Source organism: Lissotriton helveticus, chromosome 5_1, assembly GCF_964261635.1.
Source record: "Lissotriton helveticus chromosome 5_1, aLisHel1.1, whole genome shotgun sequence".
In the NCBI taxonomy this organism is placed as follows: domain Eukaryota; kingdom Metazoa; phylum Chordata; class Amphibia; order Caudata; family Salamandridae; genus Lissotriton; species Lissotriton helveticus.
Window position 1 is genome coordinate 1,700,414,291 of NC_136065.1, and position 14,523 is coordinate 1,700,428,813.

Consider the following 14,523-nt stretch of genomic DNA (forward strand, 5'->3'; position numbering starts at 1 on the left):
AACATAGCACAAAACAAAAATATCGATACCCAAAATACAGACATCTTTTTTTTTTTTTTTTTGAGAGCTGTAAAATTAATTTTAATCTTAATTCTGTTTGTTCTTCTGGTAGCAGGAGTGAGCATCTGGCGCATAAAGGGCTTGGTATGAAAATTAGTTTCTCTATCTACAACTCGCCAGAGCAGTCTTTGTCCGTCCAGGAAAGTTCATTGTCCAGTTGAGCGGTCACAAAAATCATATCAGAGGTAGAGGGTAGCATTGTAGGAGTGTTTCCAGGAGCAGGGAGAGGCATCGTCTAGGCCGGCCACGCCTGTGGGGGTAGGACTTAACGCTTGTGGATTGTGGGGGTGATCATTTTGAGAAAGGCATAGTACTTGCACTCCTTGGGAGGTACAAGATCCATCAATTTAGTGCTGATATCCTCCGCCTTGAAGCCTGCCTCCAGCAGCTGTGGGACCTGCGTCTCCTGAAACATCTTCTCGATGTCGGTGTATTTCGTTTTTAGCAGCTCCCCCCATGAGGTCAGGTTGCAGTAGGTGAGGACTCCACCAGATTTTAACAGTCGATGAGCATGTCCCTTGATGAAGTTGAACTGGTGAGTGTGCCAGGTTTCTGCGGACAGCGGGTACGTGTCGTACAGGATGCCATCAAAGTGTCCATCGGGCAGCGTAGGAACAACGTCCTCCCACAGGCCCTTCAAGGGGACGATCTTGTGGGGCTGTTTCTTGGCCCACTCCTCGAGCCGCTGGAAGACCCCATCGTTGCTCTCGATGATCCAGTGCTCCTCGATTGGAAACTCCTCCACTTGGTGGCAGCAATGGCCATGCCAAAGCCGATCTCCAGCACGCGGCCGCCTCGGCTGGCCGCGGCCCCCGCCAGGCTGTGCATGTAGGGGGTCTCCCATCTCTCCATGACGGGCTTGCCCAGGATGCGCAGGTGCTCGTCCGTCTGGTCGTAGCCAGCGTCCGCCTCCCTCCAGCTGCACTTGCAGTCCTCCCCCGATGAGAAGATGGAGGCCTGGGGGGCCGGGGCAGGGTCAGCAGCGCTCATGGTGGGGCTGAGAGAGGGAGAGACATCAACATTATCGACATGAAAAAAATATAGACAACTGAAAAATGCAAATAAATTATTTTTACCACACTAAAATTAAAAAAATAAACATATAGGGGTCGATTCCGATTCAGGAAAAACCACTCCGAATAGCCGTACGGAGCGTTTTCCCGTACGAATCATACCCTGCAACGTCCCGCGTACGTACGATGAAATACGATTCGTACCAGGAGCTGGACTCCATACGAATCATACAGAGTCCGTACGAATCAAATCCCCGTACGAATCTCCCTCGGAACCCACTGTACGCCACATCCGTATGGTTCGCGGCTGGTTTTTCAGACCTACTAAGTACAAATCGTGTTGGGTACGCACCGTACAACGCTTTTTTTACAGGAGCCGAAAACATCCAGAGAAGCAGAGTTCGCCTCGAAAACAGGGCCCCCCCGGGTACGGTGCGTACACCCCATGATCGCGGGGTACGGTGCGTACACTCCATGATCGAAGGGGTACGCACCATTCCCCTGCGATCATGGGGTGTACGCACCATACGGTGTGTATGTGAATGTGTGCTTTTCCGTACGAATCGCCCTTACCTGACGTGGTCTGTACGAATCTTGTCCTCATCCCCCGGTCCGGATCGTACTCGTCGGTTCGTACGGCATGTTCACGATTCGAACGGAGAGGGCTCCGGAAAAGAAACGTACGGACGATTTTTTTCCCGAATCGGAATCGACCCCATACACTCATAAAACATTTAACGTACATAACAAACATTACTAAAACAATAGATTCTAAATAAAATAAAATAAAAATACTAAACAAACGAAAACATATAAAACAAATGCACTAAACATCCACAATACTTAAAATACATAATATACTTTAAAAAAAATAATATAACCTCATAATATCTGACATCAAATAACAAAAAAACAGTAAATATACATATTAACATTTCACATTCAAATTTTGAGATCGATTAGGATGGCGGACGGAAACGGGTACTGTCCGCCATGTTCGGGGAATTTTAACTCCCGGCAGCGCCGTGGAGAATCCACGGTTGCGATTAGGATATTCATGTCAAGAAACTCCGACCGCGGCGGACCGATCACATCAAACACCGTCCGCGGTGGACGGAACACATCTAACACCGTCCGCGGCGGACAGACCCAAATGAACACCCACCGGCGCTGACGGACATGACCGTGGAAACAGCCACATTTACCGCCATACCTGTGAAAACTCTGTGTCCGCAATTAGGATAACGCCGCCTGTACCACGGTACGCACAGCCATCCACGTCCGCGGCGGAAAGAATGCAACGAGAAACAGTGCATCACTGCGGAAGGCCAACATGAACAACATCCCTACCGTCAAACCAATGTCAAAAAGTGTGCCGCCAGTAAATAGCAAACACACGAAAAAGGACAACCCCCCCACCTGAAACACCAACACCAATCACAAGCCACTATGACACCCCCCCAAGTACCCAATGATGCACACTAGTCAACACACCCACCTACCACCTGACTGCCAACAACCATTGAGACACGACTATAAAATGACACCCACCCACTACCACAATCCTTTGCATCACAGCATTGCTGCTAGCAAGAGGCCCTATACGATCTACAGCATACTCAAATTTAAGGCACACAACCACCACCCTACCACACCCACCACACAAACACCCACCACACCATTCCTACACACCACACACCACACACCTGTACCCCCCAACTCACTCAACCCACACACTGAGCACCACACACCATGGCACCCAAAAAAAAAACTACATTCACGGAGACCGAGTTGAAGGTAATGGTCGATTAAATTCTCCGTGTTGAGCCCCACATATTCGGGGCCCAAGTCCAGCAGACCACCGTGGCGCAAAAGAATCACATGTGGGACAGAATCGTCAGTCGGGTGAATGCGTCAGGGACCGTGCCAAGGACAAAGCACGAAATACAGAGGCGTTGGCATGACCTGAAAACCAGGGTGCAAGGCATCCGTGCCAAAAACCATGCGAGAGCCATTCACACTGGCGGCGGAACACCCCCGGAGCCCATACCCTACACCGATTGGGAGGAGAAGGTGCTGGTTATACTTCACCCAGAGAGCCTAGACGGACTTGAGGAAGGAGAAGAGGCTGGTAAGTACAAACCAAGCACCACGATCAGTACGACATGGTCAGCCACACACAACTGAGAAGACACATCTCCCAGGCCCCAACCCATTCACGTCGGACACATACTCACCAAAATGTAAATGGCTACCAACATGCCCCCATGTCCACAGGGAGGGTGGTGGAGGGTGATGGAGGGTAGGGTGTGTGGGGTGTGTGAGAGGTCACAACTACAACTCCCTACAGGCCCCCATGTCCACAGGGAGGGTGGTGGAGGGTGGTGGAGGGTAGGGTGTGTGGGGTGTGTGAGAGGTCACAACTACAACTCCCAACACTCCCCCATGTCCACAGGGAGGGCGGTGGTGGTGGGTGGGGTGTGTGAGAGGTCACTACTACAACTCCCAACAGGCCCCCATGTCCACAGGGAGGGCGGTGGTGGAGGGTGGGGTGTGTGGTGTGTGTGAGAGGTCACAACTACAACTCCCAACAGGCCCCCATGTCCACAGAGAGGGTGGTGGAGGGTGGTGTAGGGTGGTGTAGGGTAGGGTGTGTGGGGTGTGTGAGAGGTCACAACTACAACTCCCAACAGGCCCCCATGTCCACAGGGAGGGCGGTGGTGGTGGGTTGGGTGTGTGAGAGGTCACTACTACAACTCCCAACAGGCCCCCATGTCCACAGGGAGGGTGGTGGAGGGTGGTGGAGGGTAGGGTGTGTGGGGTGTGTGAGAGGTCACAACTACAACTCCCAACAAGCCCCCATGTCCACAGGGAGGGTGGTGGTGGAGGGTGGGGTGTGTGGTGTGTGTGAGAGGTCACAACTACAACTCCCAACAGGCCCCCATGTCCACAGGGAGGGTGGTGGAGGGTGGTGTAGGGTGGTGGAGGGTAGGGTGTGTGGGAGGTCACAACTACAACTCCCAACAGGCCCCCATGTCCACAGGGAGGGTGGTGGGGGTGGTGTAGGGTGGTGGAGGGTAGGGTGTGTGGGGTGTGTGAGAGGTCACAACTACAACTCCCAACAGGCCCCCCTGTCCACAGGGAGGGCGGTGGAGGGTAGGGTGGGTGGGGTGTGTGCGACAGGACACTGAAATGTATACAAATTGATATGAACATGTAATGTCCACATTACTGACCTGCACAATCTTGTCCCTCAGGTGATCCTAATCTGACTGGGGAAACCAGCACCCGGCCGCAAGACTCGCCTCACACCCATACCGGACTCTCTGGGGACGATGACACAGGCAGCTCCGGTGCGGAGGATGGTGCGGGCCCAAGTAGACAGCCAGGGCCATCTGGCTCACAGGGAATCCCGGCCCCGACAACCGTCGCATGTGTAACTCCAGCGACACCGGCCTCAGTGATCTGCAGAGTCACCACCACCACCACCACCACCACCAGTACCACCACTCCTGCCTGTGCCACCCTGCCTAACCCACCGCACTACGCAGGTCCATCGGCCTCCCACCCAAGCAGGGTGAGTGGGTCACAAAGGAGAGAGGCGAGGCCACAGCAGGCAATCAGGAGTCCCACACTCCACCGCACAGAGGAAGGACACCCACCCCATCCTGTGGCAGAGTCCCTTGAAGCCCTAGCCAGGTGCCAGGCTTCATACGACCGTGGCTAGGAAGAGGCAGATCGTGCCCACCAGGACTCGGTGGACAACACGAACATGTTGCGTGAAATTTCGGGCTACCTTGGCCAGATAGTGGACATCATGGGCCAGCAGACAACAATGTGGAGGGAATGGATAGCCCGGAACAACCCCACCCCCCCTCAACCAATTGTCCTGGCGCCACGGCCAGCAACACCACCGCCACCGCCACCGCCACCACCACCACCACCTGTGCCCCTGGCGACGGATGTGGCCCCTGAACAACCTGCCCCCCAGCTGACTCTGTTCCACCTCAAAGACGGAGGGGCCGTCCGAGGCTGGAAGTGGGTGAGAGCAGTGTGGGTGCGCCATCCACACGCTCCAAGAGGGACCGCCAATGACTCTGACACTGCCTGAGCCAGCCATTCACCCTGCCAAGTATCCTGTCCCACATAGCCAATCATTGGCACAGGTCTGCTGGAATAGCCTGACACCACCCAATGTGGTGTCAGCACGGACATTTCATTGGCCATTACCTTCAACTCCCACTCCCCCACCCCACACTTACTTGTAAATATTCACCTGCACAAATGCACAACCTGTAAATAAATGCCACTTACACACTCAATGATGTGTTGCCTCTATGTTTAATCACATGATTGCCTCAGAAACAGACGTAACCGGGTGCAGGGATCCAAGTCGTACATAATCATGCCGCTGCGGGAGTGACCTAGGGAAATTCAGAGACAGCAAACACATGTCAGGAAACAGATTCACACACATCACAACACACTGCACAGCAACATTACACAAACGACACTCATCACAAAAGCATTGGATGAGAGGACACACATCATGGAGACTTGCATGTCCAAATAAATGAACACACACATATGCAACCATCACATACCAGAACACACAGCTGATGCACTCCACATCCACACAACACCAGCAAACATACATAAGGCATTGTCAACCGGCACAAGAGGTAGTTACTCACATTCAAGGGAAGTAGCGATCAATGAGCTGGCGCCTCTGGTCCACACCTTCCTCCTCACCACTATCCTCATCAGTCGACATGGGTGGGATGGGAGGCCGAGGAACTTCTTCGTCTTCAGGGTCCAAGAGCAGTTCAATGTCATTGCGCACGGCCAGGTTGTGGAGCATGCAGCAGGCAATCACGATCCTGCATACTTTGCCTGGTGAGTAAGGCAGGGCCCCTCCGGTCTTATCCAGGCACCGAAACCTAGACTTTAGCAGTCCAAAGGTACGTTCAACCACTCTACGTGTCCTTCCATGTGCATCATTGTAGCGCATTTCAGCCGCAGTTGTAGGATTACGTATGGGACTCAGGAGCCAGGGCCGGTTTGGGTACGCCGAGTCGCCTATGTAGGGGGATGACAGACACAAATATCACAACCAGATTTGCTGGGTACCCCATGCCACACAGAGATCACAAAAGTCCCCACGCCAGACTCACCAACAAGCCACGCTTGACCGGGACGCAGATTTGCCATCAGTTGGGGGACAATGCTGCTCCGCATGATGTGGGCGTCATGTGCGGAGCCTGGAAATCTTGTGCACACATGGGAGATGATGTTGTCGGCCAGGCACACCACCTGCACGTTCAGCGAATGGAAGTGCTTCCGATTCCTAAAAACCTGCTCACGTGCCCGTGGTGGAATGATAGTGATATGTGTGCCATCAATGGAACCCACTACGTGTGGTATCTGTCCCAGTGCATAGAAGTCTGCTTTGACTGCTGGCAACTCTTCCGGCCGTGGGAAATGGATATAGTCATCCTTGTACAGCATCATAGCTTTTAAAACATCCCGAAGTACCATGCTGAACATGGACTGTGACATCTCCCCGGGATGTCCAACTGTGTACTGAAAGGTTCCAGTAGCAAAAAAGTGTAGGGCCGCCATCACCTTTGCTGTGGGTGTAATGGAACCAGGATAAGTCCTTCGTGGCTGCAGATGAGGAGACAATTGGGCAACAAGCTCCATCAACCGACGTCGATCAAGCCGGAATTTCCTAATCACCTCCTCGTCAACCATATCCTCCAGCACAGTGTATGGCCGATGCACATTTGGAGCCCTCCTGTGTGGGAGAGAGATGTAACTTGAGTCAACTTGCAAACGACGCATACGTGTGCAACTACATCACATGTAAGCCAACATTAGCAAGAAGAAAAATGTTTAGGAGAATGGTCATATGTGTGACATCTCTGATAGTTACTACAATACGGAGTGGCCCTTTAACAATGTGCAGCCACTTGTAACAGGAAGTGTGTCAACACGTACAACGCAACTTAGTCAAATGTCAACAATACTGACAATACGTGTGTCATGACCCTAATGTGTGGAAGCCACATCACAGACACACATGCAAGTGCATGCACACAAACGATAATGATACACACACACCATTTCATCATGCACCAATGCCAACACCAACAAAGGTGAGCATACAGTCATTACATGCATGGTTACACAACAGCCAACACACATACACTGAATGCATGTGTACCCCCACCATTGTAGTCACCTCGCCTGAACCACACACTGACAACAGATTCAGAATGTGGCCATACAGCCGTGATGTCATGTGTAGATGTGAAGATGTAATAACGTCTGTAGGGTCACACCCGACGTCAACACGTCGACATGCACATCTGTTGCACATTGTGTGCCCACCGATGGGCATGGTATGGACACACATGGAATAGTGCATGACATATGAAGTTTCCCTATCACGCTCACAACCCTCATGACGCAACTGCAGACAACACATCACGGTGCAGCGTCTGACAATATAAAATCCTTGGCGCCGCCATGGCGGTGCACTGCTTCCGCTATCTTCCAATGGCCATACACGGCCAGCGTTCCCTCTTCCCATTGGCTGCATGTGCACGGACCGTCACGGTCACACATGGGCAACCGCACGTGCAAGCTTCCGGCACGGATGCTTCAGTTGCAACAATGTTCTATCACTGGCACCACCATGGCGGTGCACGTACTCTGCGGGGGAGGTGCAGGCCTACACACCCTTTAGATGTAGACAATGGACATGGCAGTTCATGTCCCCTCTTACAGTCACATTGCATCATCCAGCCCGGCCTAGGACCGGCGTGCCGGCCATGTCAGCCACCGCCGTGCCAGGCCCGGCCTAGGACCGGCGTGCCGGCCATGTCAGCCACCGCCGTGCCAGGCCTGGCCTAGGACCGGCGTGCCAGCCATGTCAGCCACCGCCGTGCCCGGCGAGGCCTAGGACCGGCGTGCCGGCCATGTCCACAACCGGCGTGCCGGCCATGTCAGCCACCGCCGTGCCAGGCCCGGCCTAGGACCGGCGTGCCGGCCATGTCAGCCACCGCCGTGACAGGCCCGGCCTAGGACCGCCGTGCCGGCCATGTGAGCCACCGCCGTGCCAGGCCCGGCCTAGGACCGGCGTGCCAGCCATGTCAGCCACCACCGTGCCAGGCCTGGCCTAGGACCGGCGCGCCGGCCATATCCACAACCGGTGTGCCGGCCATGTCAGCCACCGCCGTGCCAGGATCGGCCTAGGACCGGCGTGCCGGCCATGTCAGCCACCGCCGTGCCAGGCCTGGCCTAGGACCGCCGTGCCGGCCATGTCAGCCACCGCCGTGCCAGGCCTGGCCTAGGACCGGCGTGCCGGCCATGTCAGCCACCGCCGTGCCAGGCTGGCACGGCGGTGGCTGACATGGCCGGCACGCCGGTTGTGGACATGGCCGGCACGCCGGTCCTAGGCCAGGCCTGGCACGGCGGTGGCTGACATGGCCGGCACGCCGGTCCTAGGCCAGGCCTGGCACGGCGGTGGCTGACATGGCCGGCACGCCGGTTGTGGACATGGCCGGCACGCCGGTCCTAGGCCGGGCTGGTCCGGCCGGTGGACGGTGGATGATGCAATGTGACTGTAAGAGGAGACATGAACTGCCATGTCCATTGACTACATCTAAAGGGTGTGTAGGCCTGCACCTCCCCCGCAGAGTACGTGCACCACCATGGTGGCGCCAGTGATAGAACATTGTTGCAACTGAAGCATCCGTGCCGGAAGCTTGCACGTGCGGTTGCCGATGTGGGACCGTGACGGTCCGTGCACATGCAGCCAATGGGAAGAGGGATTGCTGGCCGCGTATGGCCAATCGAAAGTAGCGGAAGCAGTGCACCGCAACACCAGGGCCAGTCATTGGCCCTTTAACGAACACGCTTCCAGGGCTGACCAATTGCTGGCGACGTATGCCACTGACACGTGCTGAGGGCCCTATATATGTGTGATGTCAAAAAGCACACATCCTACCCTGGGAACCAGTGCTGCCTGTTCACCTCGACCTGCTGCTGCTGAGCTGACCACCGACTGCTGCCTGTGACCATCATCTCGACCTGCTGCTGCTGAGCTGATCACCGACTGCTGCCTGTGACCATCACCTCGACCTGCTGCTGCTGAGCTGACCACCGACTGCTGCCTGTGACCATCACCTCGACCTGCTGCTGCTGAGCCGACCACCGACTGCTGCCTGTGACCATCACCTTGACCTGCTGCTGCTGAGCTGACCACCGACTGCTGCCTGTGACCATCACCTCGACCTGCTGCTGCTGAGCTGACCACCGACTGCTGCCTGTGACCATCACCTTGACCTGCTGCTGCTAAGCTGACCACCGACTGCTGCCTGTGACCATCACCTCGACCTGCTGCTGCTGAGCTGACCACCGACTGCTGCCTGTGACCATCACCTCGACCTGCTGCTGCTGAGCTGACCACCAACTGCTGCTCCAGTGCCATATTCCGTGATCTTGCCATGTCGAGAGAAAAAGAGATCCGGTCTCGTCCCTTCACCGCCGCGGAACTTGATGTCCTCGTGGACGGTGTGCTCCGCAACTTTGGACGCCTCTACGGCGCACCCGGACAGGTGGTAAGTGTAGTGTGGGACATGTTGGTGTGCATGAGGTAGCCAATGACTCCTGGCTTCTGCAATCTTAGCTGTGTACTGTGGCCTCGACATATTTTTCGGATTGTGCATGGCGGATAACACATACGTGTTGCCCCTATCTGTGTGACAGGCCAACTGTCCACTGACTTGCACCCTTTTGTCTCCCATCATGGTAGGTCAAGCTGCATCTTCGGAAGGACGTGTGGAGGAGCATTGCACGTGATGTACGGGCATTGGGGGTGTGCAACAGACGACATACACACTGCCACAAACGCTGGGACGACATTTTCAGGCTAAGCAAGAATGTAGCGGAAGTGACACTGGGGATGATTCCAAGGACGCCACGTCTGGCCCGACGCTCCAAGACCCCTCTCATGCACCGTATCATTGCTGTGACGCATCCTGACCTGTCCGAACGGCTGAGTGTGGATCAACAGCAAACTAGCGGTGAGCATACTGTCTGTGTAGGATACTTGGAAGTGCAATGCATGTATTGGTGCCCAGACACAGTATTGAGTTCCGTGGTGCGTATGTATCTCTGCGATGCCATGTTGGTGCCATTAGGTGTGCGTAATTTGACATCCAGGTCCGGCTTGTTGACACGCCACTTGCTTAGTAGTTGAGTGTTTAAGCACATGCCGTAGTGGTCCGTGGACCCATGGCAACACATGTGTGCAGATGTACGTGCTCCTGCCCTGTCCACATTCTGTACATGTGTCACGGCCACCAACGCTTATGTAATGTGAGGATGACTGGTAGAGGTGGGCCGTGTGCAGGATGGGGGCTAGAAGAACTTTGTCAGCTATGGAATTAGGGATTCCTTGGCCTTCTGTACGTGAGTGTGCCCATGACTTACACCTCTTTTCTGTGCATTTCAGCTTTGACAGAGGGCACTCAGCCACAGACGGCGGAGATGAGTGGAGGCAATGCATCCGGATCAGACTTTGCGCACACGCAGACTGACACAGAGGAGGGCAGCGCCGGAGAGGGGGACAGGACCGTCCCTGAGGACTCGCATGTGGAGACACCATCGTCCTCATCTTCGGAAAATCTTGGTGAGCCAGCACTGTTGTCACAGACTGGGAGTGGGCAATCAACACCTTCTGTCGGGACACAGCCCACAGGGCCCACACTTCCGCCAACTGCACCATGTACTGTTCGTGCACGCAGGAGTAGGGGGAGCAGAGTGGGGTTCGGTGCAGGCACCGCTGCCCCTGCCACGGTGAGCCAAAATGCACTGTGTGCTGAGGCTGTTGATCTGCTGCGACAGCTGTGTGTGGGGCAGACCAATATGACAAATGCTTTCCAAGACCATGATAGGAAGTTGGGGCAGGTGGTGGCATTCATGGAAGGGATGCATGGCGATCTTGCTGGTCTACACAGGACAGTCCAGTCATTGGCAAGCAGTGTGTCGTCTGCCATAGTACAGTCGCATGGACAGGGTGCTACTTCGGTTTCCCCATCTACACCACTGGATGTCTCAGGAGGTAGTGAATATTCTGACCAGGACTCTAATACAGGTTATTGCACTAGAAGCAGCGTCAGACAGCACGTCAGGGCACGGAGGGCACAGACACCATCCCCTAGGTCAGCAAAATCGGTTCACAAAGACAACGTCAGATACACTGGAGTACACACACAGGATCCACAAGTGGTGTTGGGGGACATGCCTTCACATGCTACACAGGCATTCAACACAAAAGGTACTCCCAAGGCAAGGGATACTCCCAAGTCCATGGACAGTCCCTTGGACAAGGACAGTCAAAAGACAAAGGCACCTCAAAAGAGCAGGGAGAGTCCCAAGGGCAGGCCCACAACAGAGGAAAGGGCCACTCCCACGGACATGGACAGTCAAAAGACAAAGGCACCTCCTAAGATCAGGGAGAGTCCCAAGGGCAGGCCCACAACAGAGGAAGGGGCCACTCCCAAGGACAGGGACAGGGACAGTCAAAAGACAAAGGCACCTCAAAAGAGCAGGGAGAGTCCCAAGGGCAGGCCCACAACAGAGGAAAGGGCCACTCCCAAGGACATGGACAGTCAAAAGACAAAGGCACCTCCTAAGAGCAGGGAGAGTCCCAAGGGCAGGCCCACAACAGAGGAAGGGGCCACTCCCAAGGACAGGGACATGGACAGTCAAAAGACAAAGGCACCTCAAAAGAGCAGGGAGAGTCCCAAGGGCAGGCCCACAACAGAGGAAAGGGCCACTCCCAAGGACATGGACAGTCAAAAGACAAAGGCACCTCCTAAGAGCAGGGAGAGTCCCAAGGGCAGGCCCGCAACAGAGGAAGGGGCCACTCCCAAGGACAGGGACAGTCAAAAGACAAAGGCACCTCAAAAGAGCAGGGAGAGTCCCAAGGGCAGGCCCACAACAGAGGAAAGGGCCACTCCCAAGGACAAGGACAGTCAAAAGACAAAGGCACCTCAAAAGAGCAGGGAGAGTCCCAAGGGCAGGCCCACAACAGAGGAAGGGGCCAGGAACAGGGCACCGTCCAGGGCACAGGCAAAGTCCAGAGACAACACTCCACCTACGGATACGGCACATCCTAGGGACAAGGATTCTCCCATGGACAATGGCGCAGTCAAGGACAGGCATACGTCACCCCTGGCTGCACTGCGGCTGATGTTTTCGAATGAACGGCAAACAGATGTCTCCGCGACGGAGTCCCCCCATACCTCTACTCCCATCCAGGCCAGTCAGAAGCAGAGGAGGGAGTCCCCTGTTGTTGCATCCCCCATTACACATGATTCTGAGTCCAGGCGACAGGCACACAGCAAACGACAAGCAGGCTCCAGCACGTCCCCAGAAAGCCGATCCCCGGCAGCAGATGCTCCACCTATGGTGGGTGATATTTGTTTTGAGTCACCACCACTTGCCAGTCCTGTCCTGTCCAGGGTGCACTCACATATCCCTAAGAAACGCAGACACACACCATTGACACCTGCCCACCCCGATGTCGCTCAAGTACAGCTATCCCCAGCTCCCAGTGCCACCCTGCCTCCTGGCCCATACAGCCCTGTGGCTCATCATTTAAGTGGTCCCAGTGGCGCAGGTGCAGTTGACTCTCATGTATCAGATAGTGGCACTGTGTCTGTTGTTTGCTGTCATGCATCATGTAGTAGCACAGTCTCAGTTGTGCCCTCTCCTGTTTCAAGTGCTGGCAGTGTATCTGGGTCTATGGCTCATGTGTCAGTCAGTAGATCTGTGGCTGTGTCTCACACTCCTGTTTCTGGTGCTGGCAGTGTGTCTGGGTCTGTGGCCCATGTGTGTGTCACTCGGGTTGTGGCTGTGTCTCACACTCCTGTTTCTGGTGCTGGCAGTGTGTCTGGGTCTGTGGCCCATGTGTGTGTCACTCGGGCTGTGGCTGTGTCTCACACTCCTGTTTCTGGTGCTGGGAGTGTGTCCGAGGCAGGTAGTTCACGCAGTCCACCTGATTCCGTGATGTGAGGTGCTGTTCACTTCACTCACATGTTATTTCACATGGTGTGTGCATTGTCCATTGAGAACAGCCTTGCACTGTTGTGGTCCTTGGGATGGGTTGGTTGGAACACGTACTTGTGCTGCCTCTGATGTGCCTGCTCTGTTGTCCACAATGCCCTGTTGATGCTGTGATACTGCATTCCTCCCTCTCACGTGCTGCCTCTGATGTACCTGCTCTGTTGTCCACAATGCCCTGTTGATGCTGTGATGCTGCATTCTGCCCTCTCACGTGCTGCCTCTGATGTACCTGCTCTGTTGTCCACAATGCCCTGTTGATGGTGTGATACTGCATTCTGCCCTCTCACGTGCTGCCTCTGATGGACATGTTCAGTGCTATGGACTGTTGATGCACTTAGCCCCTCTCACGTGCTGCCTCTGATGGACATGTTCAGTGCTATGGACTGTTGATGCACTTAGCCCCTCTCACGTGCTGCCTCTGATGGACATGTTCAGTGCTATGGACTGTTGATGCACTTAGACCCTCTCACGTGCTGCCTCTGATGGACATGTTCAGTGCTATGGACTGTTGATGCACTTAGCCCCTCTCACGTGCTGCCTCTAATGGACATGTTCAGTGCTATGGACTGTTGATGCACTTAGCCCCTCTCACGTGCTGCCTCTGATGGACATGTTCAGTGCAATGGACTGTTGATGCACTTAGCCCCTCTCACGTGCTGCCTCTAATGGACATGTTCAGTGCTATGGACTGTTGATGCACTTAGCCCCTCTCACGTGCTGCCTCTGATGGACATGTTCAGTGCTATGGACTGTTGATGCACTTAGCCCCTCTGATGTGCTGCCTCTGATGTACCTGCTCTGTTGGGCACAATGCCCTGTTGATGCTGTGATACTGCATTCCTCCCTCTCATGTGCTGCCTCTGATGTACCTGCTCTGTTGTCCACAATGCCCTGTTGATGCTGTGATACTGCATTCCTCCCTCTCACGTGCTGCCTCTGATGTACCTGCTCTTTTGGACACAATGCCCTGTTGATGCTGTGATACTGCATTCTGGCCTCTGATGTGCTGCCTCTGATGTACCTGCTCTGTTGTCCACAATGCCCTGTTGATGCTGTGATACTGCATTCTGCCCTCTCACGTGCTGCCTCTGATGTACCTGCTCTGTTGTCCACAATGCCCTGTTGATGCTGTGATACTGCATTCCTCCCTTCCACGTGCTGCCTCTGATGTACCTGCTCTGTTGGGCACAATGCCCTGTTGATGCTGTGATACTGCATTCTGCCCTCTCACGTGCTGCCTCTGATGGACATGTTCAGTGCTATGGACTGTTGATGCACTTAGCCCCTCTCACGTGCTGCCTCTGATGTA

At 54.8% G+C, this 14,523-nt stretch overlaps 1 pseudogene; it reads right to left on the reverse strand.

Annotated features, from left to right (window-relative positions):
* Positions 1-266: 266 nt before the first annotated feature.
* LOC144753783 (guanidinoacetate N-methyltransferase pseudogene) lies at positions 267-1,050 on the reverse strand (annotated as a pseudogene).
* Between the last annotated feature and the right edge of the window lie 13,473 nt (positions 1,051-14,523).